At 43.1% G+C, this 12,956-nt stretch overlaps 1 protein-coding gene across 1 annotated transcript in view; it reads left to right on the forward strand.

Annotated features, from left to right (window-relative positions):
• The window catches only part of INTS2 (integrator complex subunit 2), a 1,434,855-nt gene that overhangs the window by 1,162,331 nt on the left and 259,568 nt on the right, over positions 1-12,956 (forward strand). The window lies entirely within an intron of this gene.

Genomic DNA, 12,956 nt, shown 5'->3' on the forward strand with positions numbered 1-12,956 from the left:
TGTTGGAGCAATGTGTCTTCTGCACCATCACTAAAGGCTTTAATATTTGATAAAAATCCAAAGGCCTCATCAAACTCTGAAAGCTACTCAGACCGGTCAGTAAATGATTGGATTGTTGTGTCCAGCAGCACATTAAAGAACTCTACATGTAGTTTTATTGCTGGATCCTGTACAGTCTCATCTTCTCCTTCATAGTCAAAGAACCGCTTTACTTTCCTCTGCCTCTTTTCTTGAAATGTGGTGCCAACATCCAGTTCTTCTGCTATCTTGGAGGCTTCACCCATGGCATGTTGAAATCCTGTCTCTGCAGTTCTTCAGTAGGTCCATAGATGATGCCAGCACTTTGACACGTCGAAATAAACAGATGGACTCTGCAGAACTTTGCTTGCAAGATGTACCTCTGTCAGCACATCATACCAAACTACTAAACATACAATGAACTGGTATGACATAAGTTCTGAGCACAGTCCCCTTGCTTGTTGATATGTTGCAGCATCATTTGTATGTACTGCTTGATCTGTCTCCTGTAATGCTTCAGTGACTCCCTTCAACTGAAATCATAGTGCCTTGACAGAGTCTATCCTGCATTCCCAGCGAGTCTCCAACAGTGGCTTCACAGTGACATTTGTATGCCATTTCAAGATCTGCCATCGGCTTGTTGATGCTGAACAGAGTACGTAAATGTTCTGCTGACGTTCAAAGAATGACACTGCCTGTAGTGATGAATGTGCTCCATCACTAACTATAAGATTTAAATTATGGCAGGCATATGGCGCATAAAAAGCCTTTGAATTCATCTGTTTTATCTGGGTCTGCACTCCAGCTCATTTCCCCTTCATGTTGCTGCCATTGTCGCATCCTTGACACTCGTTAATGTCCAGTTGATGATTTTGAAGAGTCTGAAGAAGTGCTTCTGTAAGTCCTGTCCCAGTTGTATCATTCACAGGCACAAATCCCAGAAAATGTTCCTCAATTGTGGCTGCAGTACTTGAAATATCCAAATACTTAACTACTACAGTCATTTGCTCTTGATTGCTGATGTCTAGCGTACAATCAAGAGTCATGGAAAAGTACCTAGTGTCCTTCACCTTCTCTACAATGGTCCTTAAAATAGCATTTGCAATTAGCTGGATAACTTCATTCTGTATGTCCTTCCCTAGATAGTGATCCATTGCCTTTTTATTCTGAATACAATGCAAATGTTCAGCCATGACAGAATCAAGCTGCGACAAAAGTTGCACATGGCCTAAGAAATTGCCATTGCCATAGGTGTTCAGGGCATCACTTGTAGCACGGAATGCCGTGTTCCATTCCACCAAATATTGGAGAATAGCAATAATGCATTCTAGCATACCATGCCAGTGAGTTATCTCCTTTTCAACCACTGCTTGTCTCTTATCGTCCATAGTCTGCCTACTCTTTATTTTATTGTCCAGTTCCTTCCACGTCAGCATGCATGCCATATGCTCTGGTGCTCGGTCATGGCTGTGTAAAGCTTTGGACATCTCTCTCCATGCTCTGTAACCACCTGACCTGAGAAGATGGTTGGAATGTCAACAATTTGCATGCAAAGCAAAACAGTGCATCCTTTGAGACTGAATATGTCAACCAAGTGTGTTTTGCTCTCTCTCCATTAGGCAGCACATGGAAATAGTTTTCTGATGTAAATCGTCTTTTCTGCTCATTGGCTGGGAACTGTGGCAACACCACTTGCACAGGTCCATGCTGAATGGCAGCTACCCTAAACTCATCCCTTATAAAGTCTGGCCAAGTTCCTAGATCCTCAAAAGATATACCTGACACTCTCTGCAAGTCATAGACCACATCTGTCACTATGGAAGTATGGGGTTCTTCTGTATCAAAGTCTGGTGATCCAGGCAACACCTCTACAGTTGAATATGCATTTGCTGACATTCTTTCACCCATGGTAACGGCTGTAGGTCCACAGGAGGTAGCCTGTAGTGTAGCCACAAGAGAGTGATCAGTTTCTATTGGAAGGTTGCTGGCCTCACAGTGGGCAGACTGTAATGCAGAACCACGTGTGTCCTGAAAGCAGACTTTTTCCTAAATCTCCCCTCTCCGATGACCCACAGAAAAATTTCATAATGGAACCCTGTCTCTCTTCATCCTCATTCCTCTGCTGCTGAAGCTTTCTTTTTGCTGCTCCTGACAAATATGTACGCTTCACCTCTAACTGCGAATGGAAGTAAAGCATAATTACTGCATTACTACACATGCAGACATCGAGTCCTTTTGTCATACTGTTAATAAAAAGCACTACACTTCAGATACATGTTATGCAACTTTCTTTGACCTACCCGGACTGCATAATGACCAACATTAGCATTCCAAACACATTCTAAGGATGACATTACACTGTGGGCAGAACTGAAGAGAAACAAGGACCAGTAGGCAAAAAAACTGCAGTGCAGCCATATAAACCAGAAAAATGGATTGGGTTCCAAAGTCATGTTACTGTGACTGCAGGCACAAAAGAATGAGCAACCTAATACTGAACGCTGTTCATAAACAAGCTATACAGTACGCAGTATCGTTCTGTAGGCTGAAGAACTGCTGAGTAACAGTAACCAGTAGTGAAAAACTGACTTGGGCAATAGGTACAATTGAAGTGCATTACAAAATATATATTGCATAATGACTTGCATTGACATCAGTCACTATTGCACTGCAGGGAGAAAGACTAAAGAATGACTAACCAGTAGGCACAAAAAAAAGTAATGAGAAAGGCCCAAATTACAGTTTTATGTTAAGTACCTAACACTAGAGGTGAACTTCAGCTTTTTCTATGCAATTCTTCCCCTTTCATCCCCACATGTGAACAGGCCCCAAACGATCTAAAATATTGATATTACAAGCTCTCTGGAGCAGACTAAAGTCAGAAAGAACTAATGATTAGGAGAGGCACAAGTCTGAAGGGGAACACACCAAACTGCGGTAAGAGAAAAGTTACAGTGCAAAAAAAGAGTACACCTGCCCACTACCTCTCAATCTCTAGGCACACTTGAACAAACCAAAATTACTGGTTGAACAAATTAGTAAAAATTATGGATTTGCTAGAAAGTCTCATTGTGAGGGATGTAGAAGTGGCACACACATCGGGAGACATTCCCACAACCCCTCCTTAGCACAGGACCTGTGTACAAAAGCATAAAGGCAGGGAGTGTACCATGCGTTACATGGAGGATATGAAACATGAAGTCCATTTTTGCTAGTAACCTCAGTCCTTCACATTGTGCTGTGCAATGATTTTGTGAGCGAGAACAAACCAAAAACATCTGGACATTATGCACATTCTTGTAGGCCCCATCAACCTCCTAACCTGTCAACATAATTCAGACAACCAAAAATAACTGCAGAAGAAGGCGTAACATCATGGATTGTTTAAAACATTACTATAAACCTAGATAGCAGAGCAGTGTTTGCAGTACATGCATTAAGATATCAATACATTCTGTGGAATTCTCATCCCCCCACAGTCTCTGCATGATAATTCTGGATAAAGTGAAAACAAAAAACATAGGCGTAGCATTAACAATGTGCTTATACAGTGCGTGGCCCCACATTAAAAAAAAATCCCACGCAAACATTGAACACTGCAACATTCTCACAGCTGTTAACTACCCCCAACATTAGGCATTTTAAACAATGTACAGGCCCTGTCAACCTCCAAATAGCATAATTCAAACAGCCAAAAATAACTGCAGAACAAGGTGTAACATCAGGGATAGTTAAACAGTACTATAAACCTAGACAGCAGAACAGTGTTTGCATTAGCATGCATTAAGATATCAGTACATTCTTTGGAAAACTTGTAAAAAAACTCAAAACCTACTACAAATTCAGCTGATAATCTACCAGCAGAATTTCAAAAAATAGTAGCTGAAGCCAGTTCTTATCCTGAATAATTACTGAGCAGTATGTCCCAACCATCTGGAAAATATCACACATTATACCCTTGCACAAAGGTGGAAACTTGACAGAACTTACAAATTATAGGCCCAGAGCAATTCTCTCCCCACTAGCTAAACTCCTGGAGGGATGCATTCATTCTCAACTTCTGCAGTATGTCACAACCAATAATTTACTTGCCCAATCCCAACACGGCTTCAGGCCTCATGCTGCACCTGCCCTCCTCAGTTATACCAACACCATCAATTTAGAAATGAAGGTAAAACAGGATCATCTGTCTTTCTCGATTTGTTAAAGGCTTTTGACACAGTCTCTCAGCAAACTGCTAACTACTCTCTCCAACCTTAATCTCATCACCCTATCCTTCCACTGGCTCCAAAGCTACGTAACAGGTCATAAACAACCATACAATGGCTCCAGGCTCTTCCCCCCTCTACTCCCAGTCACATTAGGAGTCTCACAAGGCTAGATCCTTGGTTCACTTTAGTTTAGTGGATTTATTATCAACCTGAATACCGCCACATCCCTAGCACCCACAATCCAATATACTGATGGCGATATACTTGTGTCACATCTACCATGCAACAGGTCATGTCCCAATCCAGGCTGAAATAAGCTAATCTTCACCACTTACCCCATAGTCCTAAAACTATTCACTTAGACATCACCTCACAAGACTGCCCACCTATCCCTGCTCTAGCTAACTACAATATCCTTCTCTGTCCCATTATTTATCTCCCTTCCTTTTCGTCACTCTATCCCATTCTCTCTACTTTTTGCATATACAGCATAGATATTACAAAAAAAAATGAGACAACTCTACGTCTTGCCCCCAGTAGCTAACTCACACACTCTTCTAACCAACTGGTAATTAAAATTAAGTGTACAGTACATCTCACATTCCCTTATATTGTCCCTCTTGCAAAAAAGATAAATCAAACTTATTTTACATATTTCTAGCACTTGTGAACTAAGATAAGCTTTTCTGCCTGAGGCTCCACTGAAAATGGGTTCTGTCCCAGTCAGACTCTCCAGTAAACAAATATAAAAAGTAAAGTAAAACTGGTACAACCATAGCCCCTCACCCACAAATCCTCTTAGAACAACACGTCACTATACAAAAGTAAAATAAAACTGGTACAACCACAGCCCCTCACCCCCATCCTCTTAACACAAGAACTCTACACAAAAGCAAATGAAAACTGGTAAAACCAGTCTTCACCTCCCCAATCCTCATAGCACAGGAACGCCACACAAGTGAAATAAAGCTGGCAAAACCACAGCCCCTCACCCCCCTCCATCCTCTTACCACCAGAGCACTGCACAAACATAAAATAAAACTGGTACAACCTCAACCCTACCCCCATCCTCTTAACAAAAAAAAACTCTGCACAAAACCAAAATAAAACTGGTACAACCATAGCCCTCACCAACCCCCAAAACCACTTAGCCCAAAAAACTCTGCACAAAACCAAAATAAAACTAGTACAGCCACAGCCCTCACCCCCATACCTGTTAGCACAAGAAATATGCACAAAAAATACAATCACCCCCCCCACACACACACACACACACAAATAAAGTTTAAACTAAACCCAAAAACTTACCTTTTATGCTTTCTACAGAAGGCTGCTTCCAATACTCTGCTCCCTCTTCACGACTGAAGGCTCACCTGCTCTGCTTGCATTCCTCAGACCACTGCAGTCCTTTTTAATTTGCCCTTAAAGGACAGTTTTTCAGACCTTTTGAGAAACTGCCTTAGAAGGACAGTTGAAAGGGGTAGTCTCCAACAGCCATGACCGCTCCAAAGGCTTGAATCCACTGCTGATACGTTCTCCGATGTAGTCTGTCCTCGCGCTGGTCCAAACCCAGCTCAATCTCCACACTCTGCTGCTAAGGAAAACTCCTTTGTTTAAACACAAGAGAAATGATCCTTATTACCCACACCTGCCTTTTTAAAGGCAGTTTGTACAGGAAGTGCTTTGCAAGGACCAATCAGGTACTTGCTTCATCACTTCCTACTTTAAAAAAGAAAAAAAAAAAAAAACAAAGTTCCCAGGCTGCTGCAGCCAGTCAGATCCCTTGTTTCACTGACTGGACCTGATTGAGTGGAGCTTGCCAACGAATAAAAAAAAAAAACGAAACGCAGTTCTGATTTTCACGGTGACGTCACGGAACTGTGCAGATGTCCACAAGGAGCCGAGCCGAGGAACAGTAACAGTCGCAGCAACCCGCGGCCGTTGGATGGGAGCCGTCATTTGCTGGGAGGTAATTGGGGGTTCCCTGCGGCTCGCTGTGGGTTTTACAAGTGCCTAATGCCGGCTATGCCAGTAATTGAGTACAGTGCTCACTTTTGCATGTACCTCAGCAGACACCTGCAACAGTTGGACAGACCACAGAGGTTTGTCACCAAGAAGTTACAGGGCACACAAAAAGTACAGTTGTGTACACTTACCATAAATGTAGATGTTCGAGTGTATTCACTGTTGCAGTCATTACATTTGGGTAATCTGCTGGCAGGTTGCCCTCATTCGGCCTGATTAACAAAGTCTTGGGTCCTGCATCGGTTGCTGTCCCTTCTTCCATGACGTCAGGGGTATAAAACATGCAGCTGACGCCATTACATCAGTTTTTCTTGCCCCAGATGTCAGGTGCCCCCCAAATGGGGAGCCAAATATTTAAGTAATTAAAAACCCAAAAATATGTACCTCCAAACAAAAGCAAATACACCAAAAAGGCTTTTAAGCATAGTAAAGGAAGGTAGAGGTATAGTAAGAGAAAAACAGGGGGTTGGAGGGAGGGTTACCAGGACTGCAATAGTGAATACACTCGAACATCTACATTTATGGTAAGTGTACACAACTGTACTGTGTTCTTCGTGTTTCACTGTTGCAGTCATTACATTTGAGTAGATTCCCAAAGCTGTTGGGAGGATGGATTTATACAGCATTAGGACCAGCTGTAAGGCCCTGCAGGACAGAAGTGGCAAAACCAGCTCTGGATTTAGAGAAGAAAGGTAAATGGTAATGTTTGGTGAATGTATGAACTGAGCTCCAGGCAGCAGCTTCTAGAATGTCTCTGGTAGGAACATCTCTGAGAAAGGCTGTAGAAGTAGATGCAGCCCTGGTGGAATGAGATCTGATCCCCTGGGGGAGAGTTTTACCATGGTGCATGTAGCAGAAACAAATACAATGGCTTATCCATTTGGAAATAGTTTTCTTTGAAATAGCCTTTCCCTCTGCCCCTGCAGCAAATGCCACCAGTAGTTCAGATTTTTTTAGAGATTTTGTCCTGTTTAAGTAAAATCTAAGTTGTCTGTGTACATCCAATGAATGCAGAATCTGCTCCCCCTTGTTCTGTAGATTGGGAAAGAAAGTTGGCAAATGAATGGTCTGATTAAGAGCCACACTGGATACCACCTTAGGCATGAAGGATGGATTGGTCCTGAGAGACACCCTGTCCGCATAAAAAATAATGAAAGGCTCCACTGAAATAAATGCCTGTAATTCGGAAATCCTTCAAGCTGAAGTGACTGCTAAAAGGAAAGCTGTTTTCCAGGAGAGAAATTTTAAGTCTGCAGTAGCAGCTGGCTCGAAAGGAGGGAGAATGAGTTTTTCCAGTACAAAAGTGAGGTCCCAGGCAGGGGTTCGAGCTCTTCTGGGTGGTCTTAAGTTTTTGGCCCCTCTGAGATACTGCTTTAGCAGGGGATGAGAGAAGAGGGGAGGTTCTGTGTTGTAATGAGCTGAAATGGCTGAGGCATGGATTTTTATGGAAGAAAAGGACAGGCCCTTGTGAAGTATCTCAGTTAAATATTGTAAAATCTGAGGAATATTGGGCACTGCTGTGCTTATCCCTTGTGATTGATTCCAGGCACAGAATCTTTTCCATTTGTCAGCATAAGATTTTCTAGTACTAGACCACCTTGCCTCCAGAATAACATCCATCACAGGTTTGCTGAGGGATGCTAAGGGTGAATTTAGGTGATTAGCCATGCTGCAAGATTCAAAGTTTGTAACCGAGTGTGCAGAATTTGGTTGTTCTGCTGAGACAGTAAGTAAGGTGTCTGAGGCAGGTGCCACGGTGGAAGGTGTGACACATTGCACAGGAGTGGGTACCAGTGTTGGCGAGGCCAGTGTGGAGCAATCAAAATCATTTTTGGTTTGTCCTGTTTGACTTTTAGTAGAACTTTGGAGAGCAGAGGGGGAACAGCATAGACTGATAGGTTTTTCCAGCTGAATGATAGAGCATCCACTTTCCAGGCTCTTTTGTGATGAGTTCTTGTGCAGAATTTGTCCAACTGATAGTTCTCGGGTGAGGCAAAAAGATCTATGTCTGGACTCCCCCCATTTACATGTCAACATGTTGAAATTCCGTGGTTCCAGTTTCCATTCATGTGGGTCCATGAGATTTCTGCTTAGTTAGTCTGCCAGAGTATTCAGCTTCCCTGGCAGGAATTGAGCTTGTAGTTGTATTTGATAGGTCAAGGCCGTGTTCCACAATGCCATGGCTAGTCTGCAAAGGGGGTAGGAGTGTGTACCCCCCTGCTTATGTACCACATAACTGTGGTGTTGTCTGTCTTTATCATTAATTGTCCTGGATGAAGGTAGTCCTTGAAGGCGCTAAGTGCATTCTGTACAGCTAGCATCTCTTTTTGATTGATATGAAGGTGCATTTGATTTGGGCTCCATTTGCCCTGAATGCACTTCCCTACCAGATGAGCCCCCCAAGCATAGTCTGATGCATCTGTAGTTTAGGGTCTGGGTGGCAGGGGGTGGAGTGAATGGCATTCTCTTGTTTTGGTGGCAGGCCTCTGCCCACCATAGGAACTCTAGTTGCAGGCAAGGTATGATAGCGATCATTGTTTCCAGGCTGTGACAATGTTGACTCCATAAACTTTTTAAGTACCACTGAAGTTTCCTCATATGCAGTCTTGCATATGAAATTAGAAGAATGCAGGAGGCCATGAACCCCAAGGTTTGCAGAATTTGTCTTGCAGATAGCAGGGATTTTGTGGCCACCTGTTTGAAGTATGTTACCAGATGAATTTGCTTTTCTGGCATAAGATAAGCCATCTGGGCTGTTGTCAAGCTTGCACCCAGGAATGTAATATTTTGAGAGGGTACTAGTTGTGATTTATTTTCGTTTATGGTGTACCCTAGACAAGTTAGAACCCTTTTTACAAACTCCAGATGTTTTAGAAGAATGTCCCTGTTTTCTGTCTAAATTAAACAATCGTCCAGGTATGGATATATTTGAATATGTCTTTGTCTGCAAAATGCAATTACTGGAGCCAGGCACTTAGTGAAGACCCTGGGTACAGTAGATAAGCCAAAGGTCAGTGCAGAGAACTGGTAATGCAAGTAGCCTGCTTAGAAGCGGAGGTATCTTCTGCAAGTTTCCCTGATTGGGATATGCAGGTAAGCCTCTTTTAAGTCTAGAGTTACCAACCAGGCATCTTTGCCTAGCATAGGAAGTAACTGTTGAAGAGTCAGCATCTTGAATTTTGGAATGTCCAGAAATGTGTTTAGAGTAGATAAGTCCAGAATTGGACACCATGATTTGTCTTTTCTGGGTACCAGGAAAAGTCTTGAATAGAAACCTTGTCCCTTTTCCTCTTCTGGTACTGGTTGAATAGCCCCCATGTTTGAGGGACAGTACTTGTTTCTGGGCCTCTGCCCACTGATTTGGGGGCAGGTCTGGCCATCCTTTTGGGATTGGCAACATGTGGAAATGAAATCTGTATCCCTGGGATACTGTATTTAAAACCCATTTGTCCTGGGTTGTAATTTGCCAGTTTCATGCATGAAGTGCCAGTTTCCCCCCCCAAAGGGGTGGCTAAAAGGCAAGTGCTTTGTAAGTGTAAAGGGAAGTCATTGAGACTGTTTACCATAGGGAGGTGCCTTGTTGTTTCCAGATTGGAGGAGGAGGAGGCACCCCATTGTTTTGTTCTAAAAGTCCCTTGTGACTGAAACCTGGAACATTTGGAATGTCTGGGTTTGACTTGAGTGGCTCTTGAAGGAACTGGAAAGGACCAGTTCTTAGTAGGCCAGTGCCTACTAAATCGTGGAGGTTGCACTTGTAAGAAATCTTTCACAATTTGCATAGATTTAGCTTTAGCTTCCATCTTTTTTAAAACTCCTTCAATCTTATTACCAAAGAGACGGTCCTGTTGCAAAGGAGCATCCAACAATTTTGCTTTAAAATGATCAGGCAGAGTTTGCTCTTTGAGCCAAGCATGTCTTCTTAGCACAGACCCACTTACAGCAGCCCTGCAAGAGGCCTCCAAAGAATCAAAACCACATTGCAAAGTATGTTTTCCAACTTGTTCAGCTGAATGCAATAAATTCTGTAAGTCTCTATTTTCCACACAGTCAGAAATTAACATCATTTTCTGTTTAAGCAGTCCCATGATATGCTGTTGATATTTAAGCATATGAAATTGACAGTTTAAAGCCCTGATTGCCAAGGTTGCAGAAGAGTAAACCTTCTTACCCCATCTATCCAGCGCCCTGGAATCTCTATCAGAAGGGGTAGGATTTTTAGCAGTAGAGGCCTTAATGCCCTTGGGACCCTGAGAAATGGTTTCAGGATCTGAAATAAGATTTTTGAAAATTAATTTGTGGGAGTCAGGAACCATGTAGTATCTGTCTGGCTTGCAAGGAGCTGGAGGCAAAGAATCAGGAGCTATACCAGATTCTGAAAAAACATAATCAACAATGTCTAGAACAGGAGGTGTAGCCAAAGGCCTATGCTGAGGAAGAAGAAGAAAATCCCTAAGTCTTTTTTTAGATTCAGAGAAATCCTGACTTTCCCAGTGGAAATGTTCCTTAAGGTATGTAAAGTTTCCCCAAAAGAAAAATCCTCAGGGTGAGAAGCAGAAGGAATGGAATCTTCTGCATCAGAGTCCTCATAAGTAGGTATAGACAAATCCTGTTCATTAGAAGAGTCAGAAGAAATAGAATCCTGTTCAGAAGATTCGTAATCAATGTATTGCCTAGGCCTGTCAGAAGGGGGGGGGGGGATTGGCTACCCCTGATCAAAGTAATTAAATCTTCAGCCATTTTGATCATTTGTTTTTTAGGCATAGGGGCCTGCACATGTGGCCTAGGCATCGTTTTTTTAGACATAGATTTAGATTTTAGCCTTAGTTTTGAAGATGGCGTTGGTCTAATATATAAATCTGTAGGCCTGAAAACACCCTCAGAAGCCGGTGCCTGCACAGTGGCTCCGGACCCATCTAAGGTAGAGACATCCGCAGGTTCCATAATTGAAGCATCTTGCGGCATACTGGACTCCAAATGGGTCTCAGTAGAGGCCTGCGAATCAGAAGTAGCGGGTATCAGGGGCTGCAAATGCACCTCACTGAGTACCAACGAACTGGCAACTGGCTTAGGAGAAGCATAGTTGTCTGTTTTGGACCTCGGCGGCCTGTCTTTTTCTGTACTTTTTTAGGTATTCCAGTAGTTTTTTAGGTATTCCAGTAGTCAGATTGCTAACCGATGACATATCTGTATAATTAAAGCGTGAGCCAAAATATTTAGAAGCAAAAATATACTGATGTTTAATAGTGCGGTGATTAAATTTATCGCAAAACCGACAGCAGGGTACGTTGTGGTCAGGGCCTAGGCAAGGAATACAGTACAAATGAAAATCCTTATAAGGTATTTGCTTCCCACAAGTAATGCAATTATTAACTTTTACTGACATCGGTAAGGAGAAACACTGCGGTGGTGGTGCTGTGGTAGCGTTGTTGCCTCACAGTAAGACGTTGCCCCGTTCGATTCTCAGTTAGAGCGTCTTCTGTGTGGCGACATGTGTGAATGGGCGTTCCTTCGTTGAAGGTTGTGCATCAGGCCTGGCAAGTCGGCACGTAAAAATCTACTGCCAATCATTAGCGGACCGGAGTCCCGCTGTGACGACCCCTAACCGGGAAAAGCCGAAAGACACAACAACAACAACTGACATCGGTAAGGAGCAAGAAAAAGTTTCCCCAACGGGGTACTTAGCTTTTTAGTTGAAGACTTTGGTTCTGAAACTCAAAAACGAAAATTTCAGGAGTCTGCCAACCGGCACTTGTAAACTGCTTCTGCTTCGGGCACCGCACAGCAAGAAAGACTGTTGTAATGGCGTCAGCTGCATGTTTTATACCCCTGACGTCATGGAAGAACGGACAGCAACCGACGCAAGACCCTAGACTTTGTTAATCAGGCCAACTGAGGGCAACCTGCCATCAGATTACCCAAATGTAATGACTGCAACAGTGAAACACGAAGAACATCAAGCCTTACTTGGAAAAACTGAAAGCCCTGTCACTGTATTCTGTTTCCTACAGGTTGCTAAGCGGTGACCTGTGCCTGGCTTACAAGGCAGTCTCTGACCTGGCCCTGATGGTAATGCTACACATTCGTAAAGCAAACTGCACCAGGGTCACTCGCTCCAGGCAGAGCGAGATAGATCTCCCAGAGACTGCCACTTCTCTGGGACAAGCTTCCCGTTCACATGAAACAGAGCCCCTCCCTGATCCTCTTCAAACACAACCTAGATCAGTGGATGGGTGACATCAAATTCACTCCTGGGGTGGAGTACAAGTCCCTCCTGGACAGAGGAAGTCGGTATTAACTACCATAGACCCTTACCTCTGCGAACTTCACTCACCTAACCACCGACAATTGAGGAAACTCTGGATAAATATGGCTAGGCTTGTAAGGGCTCTAGAGCTGTTAATCTGGTAACCTTCTGTGAACCTGTAAACCTTCTCGATAGATCCTCATTCCCCACTGAAGTCAAAACCCTAAGTGCTATATCCATTTTTTCAAACCGTTTGTTGAACTTTACTATATGGACTACATTAGCCCCAGTGAACCTTGAACAGAAAGTGTGGCTGAGCATGTTATTTGTCCCTAAATGGACATTCACTGAATTTCCTGACCTATGCATATTTTGCTGTCACGTACATTTGCTTTACCTCTTTTTGACGTTGCATAATGTAGGTAAATTGCATGTCTGATGCAGTCTTCCTCCTCATT

This window comes from Protopterus annectens, chromosome 13.part0, assembly GCF_019279795.1.
Source record: "Protopterus annectens isolate FY-2018-M chromosome 13.part0, PAN1.0, whole genome shotgun sequence".
In the NCBI taxonomy this organism is placed as follows: domain Eukaryota; kingdom Metazoa; phylum Chordata; order Ceratodontiformes; family Protopteridae; genus Protopterus; species Protopterus annectens.